We start from the raw sequence: 24,256 nt of genomic DNA, 5'->3' as shown, positions 1-24,256 counted from the left end.
GGCAGAATTAGAGAAAAGCTGAGAGATCCAAATTAGGCCCTTTTGCCTCCAAGATTTCCAATAAAATTGTTTATTATTAATTAACACATTTTTGTTATGCCAAATGGTAGAGTTAAGAAAATCAGTGTGTGTAGTAGGAGGAGTGGGAGTCAAAGATAAGAGCAGTTTAGCAGTAAACTTGTGTATAGGAGTGGATAATGTATGTGGTTTGCGGGAGAAAGAGAGATATTCGGCAAAGGAGAAGGGAGATAGAGAAAAACGTTCAAGTGTGACCCATAGAGGACAGGTAGTGTCAGAGTCCTGTAACCATAAAGAGGCCTGTCTCAAAAGGAATGCCTTGAGGTATGTGGGAAAGTCCGGAAAGTTGACACCTCCTTCTGATTTGGCATATTAGTCTGAGAAGAGACATTCGAGGTTTCTTGCCATTCCAAAGAAAAGTAGAAAGAATTGAGTTGATTTTCCTAAAAAACTTCGTGGGGATGGGGACTGGGATGTTAGAGATCGTGTAGAGAACTATAGGGGACAACATCATCTTAATGGTGTCAAGGCGACCCCACCAAGAAAGGTAAAGAGGATGCCATCTAGTAGTTAAATCAGAAAGCTTCTGAATACATTTATTAAGGCAAAGCGAGACAGTGTCAATTATTGCGGGAGTGATATGCAAACCTAAGTATTTAATGTGGGCGGGACTCCAAGTAAAGTTGGAAGCAGTGAAATCAGGTTTAAAAGTACATTTTGTTAAGGGCAAAATTTCGCATTTATCACTGTTCAATTTATAACCAGAAATCAAAGAATACTCATGGACCTCTGCAAGGAAAGCAGGTACAGAAACTGTAGGATTGGACAAAAAAAGTAAGATGTCATCCGCGTACGCAGCAAGTTTGACATGAGAATGCGGTGTCTGAAAACAAAAAATGTGAGGATTTCGGCGAAGTTTGGAGAGGAAGGGCTCTAAAGCTAAGTTATAAAGAAACGGGGAAAGAGGGCAACCCTAACGAACTCCTCTACCTAAATTAAAAAAAGAGGAAATTAAACCATTAGCACAAACTGCTGCTCTCGGATTAGAGTAAAGGAAGGTAATTAAAGAGATACATTTAGGGCCAAAACCAAACCATTTAAGGGTATAGAAGAGGTATGTACATTCAATCCTATCAAATGCTTTTTCAGCGTCTAAAGCAATCGCTGCCAGGGGGTGTTGGAGACGTGAAGATTGAGATAAGATATTAAATAAAAGCCTAGTGTTATCAGTGATAAAACGCCCTTTGACAAATCCAGACTGTTCCGGACCTAACATGTCAGGTAAAAAGGGATCTAGCCTCGCAGAAAGTGCCTTAGCAAATGCCCTGAGTGGTTCGCTCCCCTGTCTCTCTGCCGAGACACGGTATCGTAGAAGCTGTGCTGATTAGCATTTTCACTGTGCCATTGTATTTTCGCCTGCTATTTAATTTGTGCTCGCTTCGCCTGCCTGTACCATTCCAGCTTTGTAATTTGATTTTAGCGCGATATCCCCCCCGGCGCCCTAGAAGCTGTGCTGTTTAGCATTTTTACTGTGCCATTGTTTTTTTTTCGCCTGCTATTTAATTTGTGCTCGCTTCGCCTGCCTGTACCATTTGAGCTTTGTAATTTGAATTTAGCGCGATATCCCCCCGGCGCCCTGCTCTGCTCCCCCCTCCATTTTGTCCCTGTTGTTGTTGTTGTGCTTCCTGAGCCCGCCCCGCCTCCCAGCTGAACCGCCCTTCCACTACCTATTTACGGCGCCCCCGGACCTCGCAGCGCTGTGACCCCTCATCGCCTCTGCCCTGAGTGGTTCGCTCCCCTGTCTCTCTGCCGAGACACGGTATCGTAGAAGCTGTGCTGATTAGCATTTTCACTGTGCCATTGTATTTTCGCCTGCTATTTAATTTGTGCTCGCTTCGCCTGCCTGTACCATTCCAGCTTTGTAATTTGATTTTAGCGCGATATCCCCCCCGGCGCCCTAGAAGCTGTGCTGTTTAGCATTTTTACTGTGCCATTGTTTTTTTTCGCCTGCTATTTAATTTGTGCTCGCTTCGCCTGCCTGTACCATTTGAGCTTTGTAATTTGATTTTAGCGCGATATCCCCCCGGCGCCCTGCTCTGCTCCCCCCTCCATTTTGTCCCTGTTGTTGTTGTTGTGCTTCCTGAGCCCGCCCCGCCTCCCAGCTGAACCGCCCTCCCACTACCTATTTACGGCGCCCCCGGACCTCGCAGCGCTGTGACCCCTCATCGCCTCTGCCCTGAGTGGTTCGCTCCCCTGTCTCTCTGCCGAGACACGGTATCGTAGAAGCTGTGCTGATTAGCATTTTCACTGTGCCATTGTATTTTTGCCTGCTATTTAATTTGTGCTCGCTTCGCCTGTCTGTACCATTCCAGCTTTGTAATTTGATTTTAGCGCGATATCCCCCCCGGCGCCCTAGAAGCTATGCTGTTTAGCATTTTTACTGTGCCATTGTTTTTTTTCGCCTGCTATTTAATTTGTGCTCGCTTCGCCTGCCTGTACCATTTGAGCTTTGTAATTTGATTTTAGCACGATATCCCCCCGGCGCCCTGCTCTGCTCCCCCCTCCATTTTGTCCCTGTTGTTGTTGTTGTGCTTCCTGAGCCCGCCCCGCCTCCCAGCTGAACCGCCCTCGCCCCTCCCCCTCCACTATCCATTTATGACAGTTGTTCCCGCGCGCAGCGTTCACGCGCAGCGACCGCGCCCCATTCGCGCCGAAGGTGCGCCAAAGGTAAGCCCGTCTACGCCCGTCCGCGCCTGGACCGCGCTCAGCGCCATACCCCCTGCCCCTCGCGCTGCCCAGCCCTCCCGCACTACCTACGATGCCGCCACCCTCCTAGCCCTTAACCCCGGTCGCGCCCCCAACTGCGTCCAAGCCGCTCCTGGAAACACCCATGGACCTTTCTCATGCTACTCCTGCAAATTCATCGGCACCGACAACATCTCCGCTACGACCACACCACAGATTCCCGACCCAAATCACCTACAATGCATCCTTCTCAACACCCGATCGGTCCACAAGCACGCCATTGACCTATGGAATCTACTAGACACCATCTCTCCAGACGTCGCCTTCCTAACGGAAACATGGATGAACGCTTCCTCCGCCCCAGACATCACCATTGCCATCCCTGAAGACTATAAGATCATACGCAAGGACCGTACCGGCCACACAGGAGGAGGAATCGCTATCGTCCATAAGAAATCCATCCGCATCTCAACCAGCTCTGACGTCAATCTCGCCAACTCCGAACACCTTCACTTCCAGATCCACACCGACCCCAAGACCACACTCAGAGGCACCCTCCTCTACAGACCACCAGGACCCCGCTCAAAATTCAGTGAAGACATCACGGACTTCATCACTCCACACGCGCTCCCCTCCAAAGACTACATCCTTCTGGGAGACCTCAACTTTCACCTTGAAAAGAACAACGACCGCAACACCACCACCCTCTTGGACAACCTCGCCAACCTCGGACTTAAACAACTTGTCACTTCCCCCACCCACATCGCAGGTCACACACTTGACCCTATCTTCACCTCCAGCAATCATGTCTCCTTCAGCCACACTACGGACCTCCTCTGGACTGACCACAGCTGCGTTCACTTCACCTACAACAAGCCAAAACCCATCAACCATCTCCAACCAACTCTGCAAAGAAACTGGAACAAAATCACCATCGACCAGATCTCCTCATCGCTCCTTCTAAACACCCCAGCCCACTCTTCTAACCCAGACCAAGCCGCCGCCAACTTCACCCTATGGTTATCCAACACCGCCGACACCTTAGCACCACTGAAAAAACGTCAAAGCAAACCTGGCAGCAAGAAGGCCTCATGGTTCAACGATGATCTTAAGAAGTCCAAGAAACTTTGCCGCTCCCTTGAAAAGACCTGGAAAAAAGACCCAACCACGAGCACCAAGGACGCCTTCAATAACGCCACCCGCACACACCACCAACTAATCCGAAAGGCCAAGAAAACAGCATTCAAGGATCGACTTGACAACAACGCCCACAACAGCAAGGAACTTTTCAACATCGTCAAGGAATTTACCAATCCCTCGGCCAACTCCAACGACATCACCCCCTCTCAAGCCCTCTGCGACTCCCTAGCCTCATTCTTCCACAACAAAATTGCAGACATCCACAACAGCTTCGACAACCAACCCGGAGTCCAACCCACCCAACCATATGCTGAACATTCTCCCCCCTTGAACACCCTTAACGACTGGAACCCAATCTCCACTGAGGACACCATCCGCCTGATGAACTCCATCCACTCAGGATCCCCCACAGACCCATGTCCTCACCACATCTTCAACAAAGCAGATTCCGTCATAGCACCGCACCTCCGAGACGTCATCAACTGCTCCTTCAACTCCGCCACCTTCCCGGAAAGCTGGAAACACGCTGAACTCACCGCCCTTCTGAAAAAACCAACAGCGGACCCCACCGAACTCAAAAACTACCGTCCCATCTCGCTCCTTCCTTTCCCGGCCAAAGTCATCGAGAAAGCGGTCAACAACCAGCTTGCCGCCTTCCTCGAAACCAACAAATCCCTCGACTCCTCACAGTCCGGCTTCCGAGCAAAACACAGCACTGAGACCGCCCTCATCGCAGCAACAGACGACATTCGAACTCTACTGGACAATGGAGACACAGTCGCCCTCATCCTCCTCGACCTCTCTGCAGCCTTCGACACAGTCTGCCACAGCACCCTTTTACAACGCCTCAGAAACATCGGAATACATGGAAAAGCACTTGAATGGATCACCTCGTTCCTCACCGGAAGAACCCAGAAAGTCCGCCTTCCACCATTCAAGTCCGAGGCCACTGAAGTCATCTGTGGCGTACCACAAGGATCCTCACTCAGCCCCACCCTCTTCAACGTATATATGAGCCCCCTCGCGGCCATCGCCCGCCAACACAACCTCAACATCATCTCTTACGCGGATGACACTCAACTAATCCTTTCTCTCACCAATGACCCCAGCACCGCCAAAACTAACCTACACGAAGGAATGAAAGAAGTCGCCGAATGGATGAAACACAGCCGTCTGAAACTGAACTCAGATAAAACAGAAGTCCTCATCTTAGGTACATCCCCCTCTGCCTGGGACAACTCTTGGTGGCCAGAGGCCCTTGGAAAAGCACCCATCCCGACAGACCACGCACGAAACCTAGGCGTTATCCTGAATTCTTCACTCTCAATGAACAGGCAAGTCAGCGCCGTATCCTCATCCTGCTTCAACATTCTCCGCATGCTCAAAAAAACATTTCGCTGGATCCCCACCGAAACCAGAAAAACAGTCACCCATGCTCTGGTCACGAGCCGACTGGACTACGGAAACACCCTCTACGCAGGTACCACCGCTAAACTCCAGAAGAAACTCCAACGAATCCAAAACGCCTCAGCCAGGATCATATTAGACATCCCGCGCAACGAACACATCTCTGGTCACCTGAAAGACCTCCACTGGCTACCTGTCAATAAGAGGATCACTTTCCGACTGCTAACCCACGCACACAAATCACTCTACGACATCGGACCAGAATGCCTCAACTCACGACTGTCCTTCTACACCCCCTCCCGCCAACTACGTTCTTCCAACCAAGCCCTCGCCACTGTACCTCGCATCAACAAGACCACCATGGGAGGCAGATCCTTCTCATACCTGGCTGCTAAAACATGGAACTCACTCCCCACCTACCTTCGCCTTACCCAGAACCACCTAGCATTCAGAAAGCAACTTAAAACGTGGATATTTGACAAGTAATCCTCCTCCCCTCCCTAAGCGCCTTGAGACCCTCTGGGTATGTAGTGCGCTATATAAATTCTTTGACTTGACTTGACTTGACATGTTGATCAACAAAATGGGCCTATAATTCTTGCAGTATCTGGTATCTTTCCTTTCCTTAGGTATGAGACAAATGTAAGCGTCAGAGAAAGCATCTGAGGACCTATCCATAGTGACGAATGAATCTATAATGGAGTGTAACTTAGGCAGGAGAAGGTTAGAAAACTGGAGATAAAATTCAACCGTGAAGCCATCCGGTCCAGGGGCCTTGTCTTTTTTAAGGTGTTGAAGGGCCGTGGGCAGATCTAGTTTGGAAATGGCAGATTCCAAAGAGGTGAGGTCAAGAGGAAAATTATGAGGTGTGTGAATGTCGGAAAAAAAAGTGGATAAGGATTGGGCAGTAGGATGAGTGTCTGAAGAATAAAGAGTAGTATAGAAACGTGAAAATTCAGTAAGAATGTCAACATCTTTATGCTGGAGGTCAGAGTTATCATCAAAAACAGCTTCGATATTCAACTTATTGTGCTTAACTTTCAGATAATTGGCCAAAATCTTCCCCGCTTTATTCTTAACCCCATAAAATTTCGCACTGGATTTTAACAAATATAGAGAAGCATCTTCCATGGATTGTTTGTTAAATTTTAGTTTAGCGTCAATGAGAGCTGTCAAACTGTCTTGTGAGTAGGGCTCCCGGTTTTATGGTATTTATTTTTTCTACATTTCCGTCTGTATTTATCCATATTTATTTTTTGCACATTTTGTCTGTATTTATCAATTTTTATGTTGTGTTTTCTGTAAATTGAAGCTGCCATGGGTATTTTTCCACATTTATTTGACTTGATAAGTGTATACTCACATTTGAATGTCCAAAAGGTTTCTGCAGTATACAGTGCACTAGCGTTATCTGAAAACACTTGCATTGTAGAATAACATCAATAACTGTAAATCTGCACTTAAATCAGCTTAATTAGGAAATCTATTATCTTGTTTCATCTCACCTACCTCTCAATCTGTACATATTTTCCATATTTTTCTGTATTTAAAAATAAATACAGACAGGAAAAAAGTAGTTTTCTGTCTGTATTTACCTGTATAAATCAGTAAAAATGGAAAACTGGGAGCCCTACTTGTGAGTAAGAAGTATAATAGGAGTGTTCCAATCTCTTAATGTTTTGGAGAAGATCCCCAGTATATTTTCAAGCGCTTTTCTGCTTTTTGGCGACAAAACCAATTATAAAATCCCTTGCCGTCGCTTTAAAAGCATCCCAAATAATGTGTTTAGGGATGGTCTGTGTATCATTGATTTCCAAAAAATCTTTAAAGAAATTAGAAAAGGAAGCATTGAATTTGGGGTCCAAAAGAAGAGCGTTATTAAAGCGCCATCTTCTAGGTCCCATAACATTTGGTAAAATGTCAATATTGATCGAGACTGGAGCGTGGTCCGATGACAAAATAGGGCCAATTTCTGCATTAGTGAGAGTCTTGGAGATATGATGGGAAACAAAAATATAATCAATCCAGGACTGCGAATGATGAGAAGGGGAGTAAAAAGTAAACTCTTTGTTCTCTGGATTACACAAGCGCCAAGCATCAATGAGCTTATGTTGTGAGATTGCTTGAGCGAAAAGCTTGTGTGGCTTGTTAGGGACAAAAGAGACTTTGGATTGTCTATCTAGAAAAGGGTCCAAAGGTTGGTTACAATCACCTGCCATGATGAAATTGTCATCCACAAATCTGGTGATGTGGGAGGCCATCCTGAAGGATCTATAATTTTCTGAAGGCCGGACTATACTTACCAATAGTCCAAGGATATATATATTAATATATCTATAATCAAAGAATAACAAGGCAGTCGGCAATGGAGAAGGTCGAATCGTTTATTGAATCAAAATACAAGCCCTGACAGGGGAGCCTCGGTCTACACGACCCATGGAGGTGCGCAGAGGAGACTAACGAAATGCACATAATACAAAGTATATATAAGTTTTACATATTCTGGTTAACACCCAAAAAGGAAGTACACAAGTTGTCCGTTAGTCTACAGGAACACCCATTTAAGGTTCTTACACATTTGTCAATTGCTAAGCTAAAAGCTATTCCCAGGGTAGGTCAGTGGGGTGCCCTTCTTGTCTATCTTAGACCCGAGGAGTATAGAAACGGACCCTGCTAGAATATATGCATCCTAGGCGAAGGGCAAGTGTGACCTTGGGTTTCCCTGAGCCATGTTCGAATGAGAAGAGAGGCAGACTAAGCAACTTAACCTGTCTTCGTATCCTGCGTTATACCATGTAACTTCTAAGACTTTATACATAGATGAAGGGAGATGAAACAAAGTAGTCCTAACTATATCAATAGGTCAAAACGAACCTTCATAACCTATCCTTAGGTTATCATACAATATTCGTCTCTTCACGATCTATGAATACGTATATGCGGTTATATGGTACATAGTGGGACAATCATGATTATATATGATTTTATATTCCAACAGACGGCCCTTTTGGCCCACTATGGCCAATATAACTACACTACTCTACTCTACGAATACCCCTTCATCTATCTGCATAAGATCTGCTACTTCCTTCTGGATCATTTGTTTTTCTACCTTCTTTTGTCGGGCCTGGGTTAAAGAAGACGTTATTTTGGTAGCACAAAAGGTACAGCATGCTGGGCCACAATGAAGGCATAAGCAGTAAGTGAAAATTATTCCAAATACTCCTGCTAAAATCATAAATACCTTCCATCCCCATGTAGCTAAAAGACTCCAGAACCACCCACTGAGGGACCAGGTACCATTCTCTTCATGTAGTTCATTAGCTAATAGATGCAATTTTTTAATAGCGAGGTGTATGGTAGGGGCCGAATCAGGAATGTAAACACAACAAGAGCTGCTGATCACACGACAAGCTCCACCACTATCTGCCAGGATGACGTCTAACACCATCCGATTTTGAAGAGAAACGAGTCTAGTAGCCTGAAGCTCTACAGTGATGTTAGCTAATATTTCAGTCGTTGTTTGGACCACATTTTCCACAATTCTAGACAAGCACCTTATGTTCCGACTATTGAAAATCGGACCCCAAAATGGAACCAGGCCCTTTGAAATATCTTCGAACTGTTGTAGCGAGGTATCTGTCTGGTCAGTTTTATCAGTATTATAGCTTCTAATAGTTCTATTTGTCTCTAAGTCTCTCTTTATCAGCTGATGAGTCTTATGATAATTAGAAGGGGCAACATAAACAGGAGGGTAAAGGAAAGACAGATAACATCGCCCGGCTCATCCCCGGGGGAGCCAAGTATAAGCATTCTCCCCACAAACGAAATACACATTAGGAGGGGTGATCATCGGAGGAGTACTATCAGTTTGCAACGTATAGGTGTAATTACAGGTACTACTCCCTACCTTAATGTGACCTCGCCACCTAATATAAAACAAAGAAGTGGAATTTATAATGGGGACTGGCAGAGCTCTATCATTTGTAACATTGTGTTCCTTAAAATGTTGAAAATACAAAGTGGAATTAAAAAGCTCAAAGTCCTGCATCTCTTCTTGTAACAAGGTATAATTTTTTAGAGTCTGTATATACATTCATGCAAGCATTTGGATCTAAAGAACCCTGACCTTTATCTCCTTCTGCATCAAATCTTTGGTGTCTCTCTATATATTTAAAATAGCTTCATAATCTCTTTCGGAATGTATTTTGGGATTTACAACATAATGGGAATACATCAATGATAACAATTGCCACCATGCCTCGCAACTAGCTAAATACGATAGAGGGAGATATATAAATAATTCATGTTGATGCATAACTGATGGCAATAAACCACAAACCCAGCAGTTCGTTTTGTTTGTGGTACTGTGAGTCTGGGGTAACATCTCTATGAATACATTTTTCGAATAGGACTCCCTATGCCTAGCCTTATGCGGGGGCAGAGAATAAAATTGATGTTCCTCTGGAGCAGGAGTCGTTTTCAACAATTTACGAACTGAATGTTGAAATTCTAAGTATACGAACACACACATCATAATTACAGTAATTAGGGCAATTAAAACAACGAATCCCACCTTCACTCTGGTGGGCCATCCAGAAAACAATTACATATCACGAATCTGGCGCCGAGGGGCCAACGGTCTTTCATCCTCCATCATAATTCGACCAAAGGAAACATACTCTCTAAAAGTCCAAATCTATCTCGGTCCCTTGCTAAAAGTCCAAAACTAATCTTTGTATCCACAAAGCACGCCAACCACCAGAGGGTTTCTTCTTCCCTGCGAGGGATCTTCTCCCTGTGTCCGTTTTGTTTCTTTTAGAGCCTCACAGGCAGACTCTTATCTGTTTATCCAAAGAAAAAGTAAACTTTCAAATTCCAAAAGCACGATCGCGGCCCTTATCTCAGTCCTTCTTTCTGAACAGAGCTTTTTACACAATGTTCCCAGCTCTCTACGAGTTCAGTCCAGTGTCTCGCTCAGCACCCCAATCACTCTGCTTGATGTTTTATATCACAATGTCTCGTTCTGTTCTCCTTCATTAGCGAGTGGGGTACCGCGCTGTTTTCGGGGCCACAGATCATATCGACAACGGCCAGGTTGTTCCTGGTCAGAAAACAATTCAGTGGCATGGGTAACAGGCCTGGTCACCTCTCGTGCTGCCTCGGGATTAGTTGCTTTTGACTCAGCTATTTCACCTTCTCCTTCAGGCAACACAGCACTTGATCACTCTTTCTCTTGAACATCCGAAAAGGGCATAAAGCTCCGAATCAGTTCTCCTTCCTGACTCGGCACTCCGTCTTTGTCCTGTTGATCAGAAGGCAGTGGTAGTGGGAGGCGGTTGACTTGGCTCGCATGTATCCAGTGCTTGCGGCCATGCACTTTCACCGCCGTCCTCGTCACCAGCAAAATCTGGTAGGGACCAGACCACTTGGGCTCCAAACTCGATGTTCGCTGATAATTCTTCACCAGTATCCACTGGCCAGGCTCCAATCGATGTCCAGGACCCTCCGGTGGTGGCTGCAATGTGTCAGATACCTGTTGATTAATAGAACGCAGATCTTTAGTCAACTCATAAAGATAATCTGTCATCAATGGATAATCAATATCTCTAAAGGATCTAGGTCTAGGGACTCCCAACACGTTGGCAGGATGGCCAAATGTGATCTCATAAGGGGACAGGCCAGTCCTTGAATGAGGAGTTGTTCTAAGAGACAGCAGAGCTATTGGGAGGGCATCAGGCCGCTTTAGTCTAGTGTCTGCACAGACTTTGGCCATCTTGAGTTTCAGTATGCCGTTATATTTTTCAACCAGTCCCGCAGATTGCAGGTGCCTAGCAGCATGAAACTTCTGTCTGATCTGCAGGCCATCACAAACACATTGTACAAGGGTAGCATTAAAGTGGGGTCCGTTGTCCGACCAGATAATTCGGGAAAACAATATCTGGGAAAGAATTCCTTAATCAGAACTTTTGCAGTGGTAATGGCACTTGCATCTTTGGTGGGGTAGGCTTCAACCCACTTACTGAAAGCACACACAACCACCAAGACATACTTAAAAGTATTTACACGTTCCATTTGTATGAAATCTATCTGTAAAACTTCAAAGGGTAAAGATGGCAGAGCAAAGTTGCCACTCAAAACAGATTCTCTACCTCCAGGATTATGTCGTAAACACACTGGACAATATTTCACAATGTGGGCTACTGTTTTAGCAATATTAGTGTTATGCCACACCAGGTCTAGTACTGTGCTAATTCCTTTTGCACTAATATGGGCCGGTCCATGCACCATCATAACTACTGCATATACCATTGCATTAGGAAGCAACCATCGCTGTTTCTCAGATCGGTCTATCCAGCACCCATTCTCATCTAATTTCCCAATGCCCTGTTCCCACTTCTGTATTTCTTCAGGAGTTGCTTCTTTCTGTAATTGTTTTACACTTTCAAGTGTATTATAAAATAGGGATGATTTAGTGGGCCATCGGGTAGATGCACTAGAAAACATAGGACTTCCTTTAGTCTGAGCTGTCTCTTTTGCTACTGAATCGGCAAAGGCATTCCCTTTTCCAATGGAGTCTACAACCTTCTTATGTGCACTACACTTAATGATGGCTAACTTCTTTAGTAAGGTTAAGGCAAATAACAATCGATCAATCAAGGGACCATGCTGTATTTTCTGGCCATGAGTAGTAAAGAAACCCCGCTCCCTCCACAGCCTTCTGAAACTATGGGCGACGCCAAAGGCGTACTGGCTGTCTGTGAAAATATTTACTTCTAGACCTTCACTCATTTCACAGTCTCTTAACAAAGCTATTAGTTCAGCTGCCTGGGCTGAGTGATGTGGAATCCTTGCGGTTTCCACTATGGTCTTCAGAGTAGTGATGGCATACGCAGCTGTCATAGTGCCATCTGGCAATTTGAAACAGGAGCCGTCAACATATAATTCTCCATCTGGTTCAAGTAAAGGGGTGTCAGTTAAATCTACACGTCCTTTTGTTTCTTCTTCTGTTCTGAACACGCAATCATGGACATCAACTCTTTCATCTTTGTCAGGGAGAGGTAATAACGTAGCAGGATTCAAAGTAGTGCATTTCTTAATAGTACTATTGGGGGCAAACAGTGTCAATTCATATCCTGTCAATCTAGCACTCGTGAGATGTTGCGTTTTGGTCCTGTTTAAAAGAATATCCTAACATGCGGTACCATGACTGTGAGATCAGTGTTAAGGACTATTCCTTCCGACTGTCGGATGGCCAGTGCTACTGCAGCAGTGGGCCTCAGACAGCTTGGGAGGGCTTGTGCTACAATATCCAAAATCGAAGAGAAATATGCACAAGGTCTCTGTTTCTCCCCAAAAGTCTGTGTTAACACCGATAATGAACAACTGTCTACCTCATGCACATAAAGTGAAAAAGGTTTCCGGAAATCTGGGGTTCCCATCACAGGTGCAGAACAAAGAGCAGACTTTAAAGATACAATGGCTTCTTGACATTCATCCGTCCAGGGCAAGGGTTCATGCACATCTTTGATTGTCAATTGCAACAAGGGTTTAGAGAGTAGTGAATAGTTAGGAATCCACTTACGACAGTAAGAGGTTATGCCAAGAAAAGCACGAACATCACTTTGTGTACGAGGGACAGACATGTTAGTTATTACAGATATTCGCTCTGGAGTCAATCGTCTCCCCGCTTTCGACAGAAAATGGCCTAAGTAGGTCACTTCCTGTCGACAATAGTGAAATTTAGAAAGGGACACTTTATTTCCTTTCTTAGCCAAATGGTGTAACAATTTTACCGTAGCCTCCTTGTATCCCTCCTTAGTATCGGAAGCCACTAGTATATCATCCACATACTGAATAATGGAATTTCCGGCAGGCAAAATCAATTCATCTAGAACTGCTTTTAAAGCCTGACTATAAATACTGGGACTTTCAGTATAGCCTTGAGGAGCGCGAGTAAATCTGAAACTTCGGCCAGCCAATGAGAATCCGAAGATATGCCTACTATCTGGATGAATTGGGATGCTAAAGAAGGCATTCTTCAGATCAATTACCGAAAAGTATTTGGCTGTGGGAGGAATCATGGTTAAAATAGCTGTTATATCAGGTAACACTGGATACTGTGGAACCACTATTTTATTAACTGCTCGAAGGTCAATCACAAAACGGTAAGTATGCTTATAATCTGGAGCACCATCAACTGGTGTCTTCTTCAGAATCAGCAAAATCGGGCTGTTACAAATATTAGCTGATGTTTCTTCTACCACCCCCTTTTGAATAAGGTCCCGAATAATTTCTAACATAGCCCGTTCACCTTCAGGTGAAATCTTATATTGTGGAATGCGAGGCAGCTGCGCATTAGGTTTCAGAGTAATGGACCATCTTTAACAGACCTACATCAGTGTCTCCTGTCGCCCACAAGCTCTGAGGAATGGTAGAGAATTCAGGGGGTAAATGCTCGTTCCTTGCAAAATATTGAGAATCCTGCAAAGAAGGTTTCTGCATTGTCAAATATATACCATCCGGTGAGCAGTAAATCCGAGCATGTAATTTTTTTAAGATGTCTAAACTCAAAAGGTTCTCACCACAGTTAGACGTTAGCAAAAAGGGCGACTGTATAGAAATAGGTCCTATAGTGAAGGGCAGAGGCTTGGAAATGGGGCTTACCACTGGTATTCCAGAGAACCCTACTGATACATTTTTGTGGCCAGACAGAGCCGCCCCTGGGACCATGGTATGAGCAACTGAACTATTCATTGCTCCAGTATCAACTAGGAATTTTTTCCTGATGCACCCAAAAGTTCCCCTTGTACATAAGGTCCCTCTTGGTCAATTGGTACTGTAATGTGGCCCCCTCTCTGTCCTTGGCTGTCTCATGCGTAATCTTGTTCATCGTATTCATCATCCACGAAATTCTCATTATAGTACTGCCTGTTCTGTGGATTATCAAAATAATTTTTTCGGGAATCCCCATCTTCTCTTCTCATGCTATTTCGATCAATGTTTCCCCGGCCCCGGCCTCGTCCCCTACTGGGAACATTTCTGGCCATTAACAACGGGCAGTCCGCTCTCCAATGCCCCTGTTGTTTACAATACGAGCATTGATTCAAACCAACATTCGGGGGACCTCCTCGTCCTCTGCCGGTCCTTCTTTGGAAGGAACCGCGCCCACTTCGTCCCGAATCCTGTCCTCTACTAACTTGTTGCATCAAGACTCTAGTCTTCAAATCTTTTGTTTTCTTCTCCGTCCTTTCCTTATTTTCATTCTCTCGGTGCTCGTAATACTGAGCCATACTAAGGATTACAGATGGGGTGGACGTAGTCCATGTACTTTCGGCCGCCTGAAGGCATGTCAAAATCTCTGGTAACAAATTCATCACAAATCTATTTACAAACAATCGTATTCCCCCATCCGTGGATAAATCCTGCCCACTAAAATCTATAAATGTTTTCTCAAATCTGGTGAAGAAATCCGAGACACTCTCGTCCTTTTTCTGTTTACAAGCAGCTAACTTATCCCAATCTATTTTCTTAGGAGGCAGGAGTGTTTGCATGTACGTAATTATTTTATCTGGTACTGCTAATATTTAATCTCAGGGTTTTCCCCCAGGCTTCCGTTCCTTATCCCAATCTTTTAATTGAACCCACGTTGCTCCTAACTCGGGAATATGATCCGTATAATGTATCTGTCTCCAGATATCGACCGGGATCAAAAGGCCAAAGAATAACTCAATGTCGGGTATAGTCATGATCGCAGAGTTAGCAGCTTCGCCCAATTCTTTGTAATAAGCAGTGGGATTCTTACGAGGGTCAGGGAGCTGAGCTTTTAATGTAAGGACCTCGCTTCGTTTCCAAGGGGTATAAACCCATTGTTCCTGAAGCCTTGCGTCCTCCCTAGGTCTAGTTACATTGCCCCCGTTATCCTTAAGTTCAGGTAATTCTGGAAAGAAAAGAGGATGTACTTCTCTCATAGGATTCTGTGTTCCCCAATCGGTACATCTCTGATGCATTCGCTCACGATACTGCAAGAAGGTTGCCACATTCTGATATACTTCATCGGCCTGCAGGTGGAATTTGTGGGCTCTGTCTCTTATATCCTTTAAAATTTGTGGGGCATACCCCTCCTCAAAACACTGTTCCTATAACGAAATCAAATGAATCGTCATATTTTCTAAAGCTAATTGTTGGGCAACAGGCTGGTAATATTTCATAGTACTCCAAATATCCTCCATCGTATAAATAGCATTCCGCATCCATTGGGACGCCTGGTTTGCTATAGTTTTTCGTTCCTCCATACCCAGTGCAGATCTGGTATAAACCCGTGGGTCACTCAGATCCGACCCCAAACGTTTAGGGGTCGTGTCTAGGGTAGCCAAAGCTCGAAGATATTTAATGCTTCGAGTCGGAGGGGAGAGAAATATTGGACTTGATATAGACGGTACAACCGAATCCGGTTGTAATGTAACCAGGGGTGAAGCAGAGGGTCGGAGCGAAGGAGGGGGAAGCAGCGCATCCCGAACAGACCCATCTAACTGGGCCGTAGCCATTGCTCCTACAAGATTTCGTATGGGAGGTGCTGGCGGAAGTGGGGGCGCCGGCGGAGGCGCAGGCTCAGGCGCAGGCCCTTGGTGAACCAATGGCACTGCTGGGTATAGACCCTGTGGGGCATAAGGAGGAGGTGGACGAGCTTCTAACAACCCTTCTAATTCATCTCCCGTATCGGGTCGAGTCACATAACTTTTGTCTGTTCCTAAACGAAACTGTCTATCCATTTGAGCAATATTTTCCTCCATTTTTCCCTTATCATAAGCTACAGCCTTTTGAGTTATGGTCTGTCCAGATTTAATCCTTCCCAATTTCTCTTCCCTTATTTCTTTCAACCATAGGTTCAAGGAGTCAAACATAGACTGGCGACTTTTCTTCATAAACATTTTATTCTTCAAATACTTTATTTTGTTTTCATCAAACGACCCTGTGAGGGGCAATTGCATTTCGGCATTATCTCTTGTATACTTATTCCATAATGTATTAAATAAAATTGGGGTAAGACCATGTTTAACATACATATCAAAACTGGGGCTTCCTTCGGGAGGGGCAGGCTGTCTTTCTTCCAGCCGAGCACCTCTCCGACAGCAGCACCCAAAACATAGTTTACTAAAAGAAGGCATATTAACAATAATATTACAAATGTTACGAATTTGTCAATCGCTTCTTTCATACGGGCGCGCCCTCTTCACCATTCACTCTCTTGTACTCTTCCTTTTTTGTTGTCATACAAGATGCAGCAAAAACTGCGTCAGGGTTTCCGAAATGAGCTCTTATACAAAATCAAAATACAAATGATATGTCTTTTAATACGAACGGAGCCCATCGACTCCTGTTCGGGGAATCAAATTCCAAAGAATTCCAGCAACCACAATTAAGCCTCTCGGTAGGAAGACCACAAACTCACTTCTTAGATATCCCCTGGTCATATTCTGGTTGGGCCGGTGTTTCAGGGCACAAGGCTCCAGAACCCTAGCTTACCCAGCTGCTCCCAGGGCATCTCCTGAGTGAATTTGGCCGAGCGAACACCCCCTGCTTCGCAAGGTACCAAGTGCAATTTCACAAAGTCAATACAAATCCCAAAAGGTGTCTGCCCGTGCAGCCCCTGCACCGCAACGCCAGACCCCTTTTCTGATTCCCTCGTGGTCCGGCTACCCCGGCCACCGACAAACAAACAGTTTACAATTTCCAAATGGACACTTCCTTCAAGTGTCCGTTTCCAATCTTAATCAGAAGATTCACTCACCTGGTGCACTCAGGTCGATCCCGACTTCTCCACTGCCGATTTCTAGACAGACCGACACAGTCTGTGTTTCTCTCGAGTTAAGCCCGTAGGACTCCGGCATAGGGTCTCCGACAGCCGGGAGGGATACTGGGTTAGAGGGCGAACTCTCCACTAACGGGGTCTTTAAATGAATACTTCTTGTCCACCCACTCGGCCAGAACTCCTCCCTGTCCTTTCTGCTCCTGATTACAGGAGGGGACGACCCTAACGCGGAGTCCCGGCGGAGTCGCCAACTGAAGGATCTATAATTTTCTGAAGGCCGGACTATACTTACCAATAGTCCAAGGATATATATATTAATATATCTATAATCAAAGACGAACTAGGCAGTCGGCAATGGAGAAGGTCGAATCGTTTATTGAATCAAAATACAAGCCCTGACAGGGGAGCCTCGGTCTACACGACCCATGGAGGTGCGCAGAGGAGACTAACGAAATACACATAATACAAAGTATATATACGTTTTACATATTCTAGTTAACACCCAAAAAGGAAGTACACAAGTTGTCCATTAGTCTACAGGAACACCCATTTAAGGTTATTACACATTTGTCAATCGCTAAGCTAAAAGCTATTCCGAGGGTAGGTCAGTGGGGTGCCCTTCTTGTCTATCTTAGACCCGAGGAGTATAGAAACTGCCCCTGCTAGAATATATGCATCCTACGAGAAGGGCAAGTGTGACCTTGGGTTTCCCTGAGCCATGTTCGAATGAGAAGAGAGGCAGACTAAGCAACTTAACCTGTCTTCGTATCCTGCGTTATACCATGTAACTTCTGAGACTTTATACATAGATGAAGGGAGATGAAACAAAGTAGTCCTAACTATATCAATAGGTCAAAACGAACCTTCATAACCTATCATTAGGTTATCATACAATATTCGTCTCTTCACGATCTATGAATACGTATATGCGGTTATATGGTACATAGTGAGACAATCATGATTATATATGATTTTATATTCCAACAATCCTGTGCCAAAATGAAGGATCACCCCCTGTAGGAGCACATACATTGAAAAGAGAGAGTGGAACACCCCTTAACATCAGGCAAGACTACCAAGGTCAGTGAAACGTACAACCGGGGGAACCCACGGAACATGATGATGAATCTGCTGAAAACATGGGGAGGTATCAAGAGTTAGCAATCCAAGAAAGGAATAAAAAAAGAAATAACAACTACTTAGCTAGTAAGGAAATGAGAAAGAAACAAGAAAGATTACAATGATACCATAATAAGCGCATCAGTAGAAGAATTAGGAGATCTGCAGAAGGAGAACAGAAAAGAAAAAAGTCAGAAAAGTACGGAAAAAGGTGCAAGAAATTCAAGGAGGAATGGAGAAAGAAGAGTCAGAGAGATCCATAGAAGTTGTTCTGCACAAATTCAGGAAGCTGCGAAGGGGAACTGGATCCTCATAATTGTTGTCTTGTTGTTGAAGGTGACTTTGAAAAGACACAGGTGGAAGAGACCATATCTAGCTCCAATGGATTGAAGATCAGCACGCATATCCAGAAAAGCCTTACGTCGGGTTGCTGTAACTTTGGCATAGTCCTGCGCAAAGAATAGAGAAGAACCAGACCAAGTAAGCCTAGGAGAGGCTCCAGCTGCGGAAAGAACTTTCAAAAGGTCCGTGTATTCTAAAAAATACATGATAACTCCTTGTGGCCTTGAAGCAGTTGATGATGAACAGGGAGGCCCACCAAGCCTATGCGCATGTTGAATATTGAGCAAAGTACCTTCAGGTAGATGAAGCAGCTTGGGGAGAAAAGACTTGAAGAAGGCAATTGGGTCATTCCCCTCGAAGCCCTCCACCAGGCCGTAAATAAGCAGGTTATTGCGTCGATTTCAATTTTCAAGTTCCTCCACTTGCCGTTGAAGGGAGGAGACCTGTGAAGACAAGTGTGAGACCTTGGTGGAAGATTCTTGAAGTGTGGAAACGCTTTGCTCTACGGAAGTGACCCTTGCATCCATTTGCAACCAGTTATCATTTAGCACCTGTAATTTAGCGTTGGTTTCCTCCATGAAGGGGCGAAGAGCCTGATCTCCTCCAATAAAAGTTCCACAGATGCAGAGGATATGGGCTAAGACGGAGAAGGAGGGTCTTTTTTTAGGTATTCAACTGTTACAACGAAGTTTTTACCACGCACTACCATTACAACGCAGGCATTACCACGCATACCATTACAACGCATTGCGCTGGGGGGCGCTCTAGGATAGGGAATAAGTATAATTTTATATCCAACACCTTCCCTAGTGTCCACGGGGACTGGAATTGGAATATAAAATTATACTTACCACTATCCAGCACCTCTAAGCGCTATGCGTTGTAACGGTATGCGTTGTAAATACCGCGTTGTAATGGTATGCGTGGTAAAAGTATGCGTTGTAACGTCATACATCCCTTTTTTTAACCTCTTAGAAGTAGCTTTTCCTGAAACTGGCGTAGATAATTCCATTGTAAAGGACACGTCCTGAATAGGAGATGGATTCAATGCCTCAAGAATGGCAAACTCGGAGAATAGCTTAGAATTTTTAAGCAAAATGCGTTTTGGAGCACTAGAAACCAAGTGCAGCTTGTTTCTGCCCACAAAAAGGACCAGTAACTAAATACGGGGTAGTAGGACAGGGCCAAGGTATAATTAAGCTGAACTGCAACAAGGCGTGCTTGAAATCCACAGGACTGCAGAAAGTATTAATCACCTATGAAAAAAAAACAACAGCCAAAACCTCAATAATGAAGAAAATGGAGAAACATCATCCGCAGGATTCAAAAAGCGCACCTCAGAAGAGAAAAAATGAAGCAAGGTGTTGAAGGCTGTGATGAATCACAAAATGGCCGCCCAGCATTGTAGAATGTCGAAGCTCTGGCACCTTATAAGGAGCTGAGGTGTTTAACATAAGAAAAGCCAATAAAATATCGTTTAGGGGAAAAAAGAGTCATAATGTAGGCAAATTATGCCAAATGCGCTGGAATGAGGCATTAGGACGAGAGGAATTGCACGTCACAGCAAAAACAAAATGGCGGTCGCGGCCGTTGGAGAGCCTCGACCGGACTTACTATGAGCGAAAACCGGGTGGAGAAAGCTGCCACAACGTCGGAGGAGAGCTCAGGACATGCTCTACATCCTCCCGACAGCAAAATATGGTGTACAAAATGCCGAGGCGTGCCTCACTCCGCTGGTCCCAGCAGCGGTAACGGAGCGCTCACCGCAAAGCCGCCATGCTTCTCGGGCGCCAAGCCACGCCCCCGTATCGGGTGATTTTAATTTGCAATTATTTCGGTGCTCAGAATTAATCTTTAAATCAGGAGGTTTAGCTAACGATTGCTGTGATATTATGTCTGAGGCTGGAACCAGCCAGTTAAAAGAAAAATCTGGATCAATTCCCACATTCTAAAACTCTAAGCAATGTTCAATCATCGATTGTACATTTATTTCGGACAATATGAGATCTCATGTGTCTGAATATAAGGTAATCGTCCGGCCAGAAAGTGATCACAACCCCCAGGTTGTAAAATTAAATTTTTTGGTAGGAAGTCTTCTAAAATCTAAGGATCTTCCCAACTCTGCATGTTCGGCATACAATCTGAGGAGGCTGGTTTGGAATCTAGCCAAAAAGGAGGATATTATGCAAATGGCTGAGGCATTGTTTAAGGAAAGTGATCAGGGTACCCAGGGTGATATGAATATGATTATTAAATGGAATTTTATCATAGAGTCCATCGTGGGGAAATTTTCTAAGGTAAGATTCGGAAAATGAATACCAATTTGAATATTTATTTATTTATTTAATTAATTTATTTTAGAGGTTTTATATAGCGCTGGCTGGACCCGGGGGTATCAGAGCGCTTTACATTTTAGAGACAAGGTCAATAAGACAGGGGACACACATAGCATCAATGTATATACACAACATAAAAGTCTCCGCCTGACAGGTTTCAAAAAGATAAATATGGGAAATAAGCACAACAAAATGTGTAAGATGTGATAAATCAAAAATATCAAAAGGCACAAATTGAGAAAAAAAAATAAAAAAAAAATAGCAAAAGCCGGAAAATTGTAGGGTCAGGATAGGGAGGCTAGTGGTCCGTTAGGTTGGTAAGGAAGAGAAGCGGGAGGGGCAGAAATGAGGGGGGGGTTGAAGGGGATGTGGGCTGAGGGTGGACAAGGGAAGGGGGGGCAAGGAGGAGTGAAGGTGGTAAACAGGGAGGGGGAAGTGACGAGGAGAAAGGGCGAGTAAGGCTAAAAACAAGGGAGGGCGAAAGCATCTAGGGTCGGACAGAATGTAGCCAGTGGAAGAGAACAGATATGGATTAGGGTCCCCAGTATTTATTGAGGAGATGTAGTTTGAGTTCTTTTTTGAAACTGGAGTAGGAAGGGTTGCAGCGAAGGTAAGTTGGAAGGGCATTCCAAATGCAAGGAGCGTTGCCAGAAAAGGATCGAGACTGGGTGGTTTTCTTTTTTTGAAGGGGGGGATAAGAAGGAGGGTGTTAGTACTTCTCAAGGAACGGGAGCAACCGGCTTTAGTGAGTTTGCTAGCGAGGTAGGTCGGTGTATTCTGATGGAGAATTTTATGTGTAATGCAGGCTGTTTTGTAAATGGATCTACCTTCAATGGGGAGCCATTTAAGGGTTTTAAGGGCAGGGGATATGTGGTCGAATCGCTTGCAGTCTGCGGTAAGCCTAGCTGCAAAGTTAAACACAGATTTAAGAGGTGCTAGGTGGATCTTGGAAATTCCGGTGAGAATGGCATTGCTGTAGTCGATGCGAGAAAGAACAAGGGATTGGACTGCTAGTTTGAAATCATCGATCGGCATGAAGGGCTTGATTTTCTTAAGGTGGCGGAGAGTGAAGAGGGCTCCTTTGGCAGAATTATTAATGTGTACCTTGAGGGTTAGGAGGTTGTCAAGGGAGATCCCTAGAGATTTGACTGAGGAGGATAAAGATAAGGAGCAGTTGAGGGCGTTAAGGTCAGAGATCCACTTCTGAATGGGGAGCTGCTTATTTTTAGGGGAAAAAAGAATGATTTCAGTTTTTTTAGGGTTGAGTTTGAGGTGGTTACTGTGGAACCAGGATTGGATCTTGATGAGAGTGTTGTTGAGTTGAAGGATGTCAGCATGAGTTTTAATCTTATAATAGAGTTGGGTGTCGTCAGCATAGAGATGGTAGTTAATCCCGGCTTGTTTGAGAATGAGTGTGAGGGGTTCCATGAAAAGGTTAAAGAGAGTGGGAGAGAGGATGGATCCTTGCGGAACTCCTAAGGAGATGGAGGTAGGGTTAGATAGGCAATTTTGGATTTTGATTTGTTGAGAACGGTGTTGTAAGTATGAGACAAACCATTTGTGTATCATACCATTCAGGCCGAATCGATCTCTAAGAACATTTAGTAGAGCAGAGTGGTTAACAGTATCAAACGCTGCAGAGAGATCAAGGAGGATCAGCAGGCTAGATTCACCATTGTCAAGTGAGTGGTGGATGTCGTCAACAATGTTTAGCATGGCGGTTTCAGTGCTGCATCCTTTCCTAAAGCCAGATTGGAAGGGGTCTAGTAAGTTGAAGTGTTCAATGTGTCTATCTAGTTGGAGAAGGACACATTTTTCCAGGGGTTTCGAAAGAAGGTGAAGGTTGGAGATGGGACGAAGGTTATTGAGGTCGTTTGGGTCTGCCAAAGGGTTTTTGATAATGGGGGTGATTTGGCCTAGTTGCAATAAAGTGGGGACACAGCCGGTGGCAAGGGAGCTGTTGATAATGGAGGTCCAGGAAGGGGTGATGATGTGTTTGAGGTTTTGGACAAGCTTGGAGGGGAGAGGGTCTTTGGTGTGGGAAGAGGGCTTGAGTTTGGAGATGATGTTAAAGACATCTCTTTCAGTGACTGGCTGGAAGTGAAGCCACGTGGCATTATTTCTAGTAAGAGAGTTAGGATGATTGGAGTCAAGGAAATTGGAGGGCAAGGGGCGGTGAGGGAGATCAGAGTTTAGAAGGGCAGTAGTGGGTGTAGGGGGAGTTATGGTGTAGGGTGGGATATTAAGAGAGATGTTCGGATTGGTGGGAGGGATCACAGTAGAGAGGAAGGATTGCTCAATAAGTTTAATTTTGTCTGAAAAAAAGAGAGCTATTTCTTCACATCTAGTCGTCGAGGCCAGTGGGACAAGGGGTGGCGGAAGCAGTTTGATTGCGCACAATGTTGAATAGTTCTCTTGGCCTATTCTGAGCTCGATCTAGTTGTGATCTAAAGAAGGAAGTTTTTTGTCTAAAGATGTGTTTTTTATAGGACGATCTAGCAAGTCTGAGGCGGGTCAGGTTAGAGGGAGAGGGGTGCTGTCTCCATAATCTTTCAGTCAGTCTGAGTCTACGTCTTTCATTATTTAGGTCTGTGTTAAACCATGATTTGGAGGGGATATTTCTTTGTTTTTTGAGTTTGAGAGGGGCGAGAAGGTCAAGGGTAGCAGTGACAGCTTTGTTATATTGTTCGGTTAGTTCATTCGTGTTAAGGGAGGGTGGGATAGCGAGAAGCTGGGCATGAAGTTTGGATTCAAGTAAATCGGGAGGGATAAGACTGAGATTGCGGATCAGTTTCATGGGTTTAATAGTTTTGGAAGGAGGGGGGGAGGCAGAGGTGGTTATGGTGAACAGGATAGGGTGATGGTCGGAGCAGTCAATGGGAATGATGTTAGATAGGAGGGCTAGATCTTTGCTGGTTATGATAGCGTCAAGGGTGGCTCCTTTGGAATGGGTTGGCGACTGACAGATTTGTTTGAGGTCATTAATTTTGAGAAGGTCAGAGAGGAGGGAGATTGAGGGATCTTTAGTATCATTCCAATGGAGATTAAAGTCTCCCAGGAAGATGTTTTTAGATTTGGAAATTGAGGATTGGGTAAGAAGGTTAGATAGCTCATCAATGAATGGGTAGGTATTTCCAGGCGGATTATATAAATTGTGAAGGCGGATGGGGGGGGAACCCTGTATTTTGAGTTCGGCTACGAGGTATTCAAAGGAGGCATATTCGGCGTTATTGATAAGGGAGAGCTGTAATTCATCTTTAAAGATGATAGCTACACCACCGCCTTTTCGGATGGGTCTATCTTCCCTAATGATGGAGTAGCCCGGGGGTGAGAGTAT

General features: G+C 44.7%; 1 pseudogene; it reads right to left on the bottom strand.

Moving 5' to 3' along the window:
* Positions 1–991: 991 nt before the first annotated feature.
* LOC147668716 (uncharacterized) lies at positions 992–23,716 on the bottom strand (annotated as a pseudogene).
* Positions 23,717–24,256: the final 540 nt, after the last annotated feature.

This window comes from Lissotriton vulgaris, unplaced genomic scaffold (genome assembly GCF_964263255.1).
Source record: "Lissotriton vulgaris unplaced genomic scaffold, aLisVul1.2 SCAFFOLD_1144, whole genome shotgun sequence".
In the NCBI taxonomy this organism is placed as follows: domain Eukaryota; kingdom Metazoa; phylum Chordata; class Amphibia; order Caudata; family Salamandridae; genus Lissotriton; species Lissotriton vulgaris.
The sequence above is the reverse complement of the archived record's forward strand: the minus strand, read 5'-3'. Positions and strand labels throughout refer to the sequence as shown.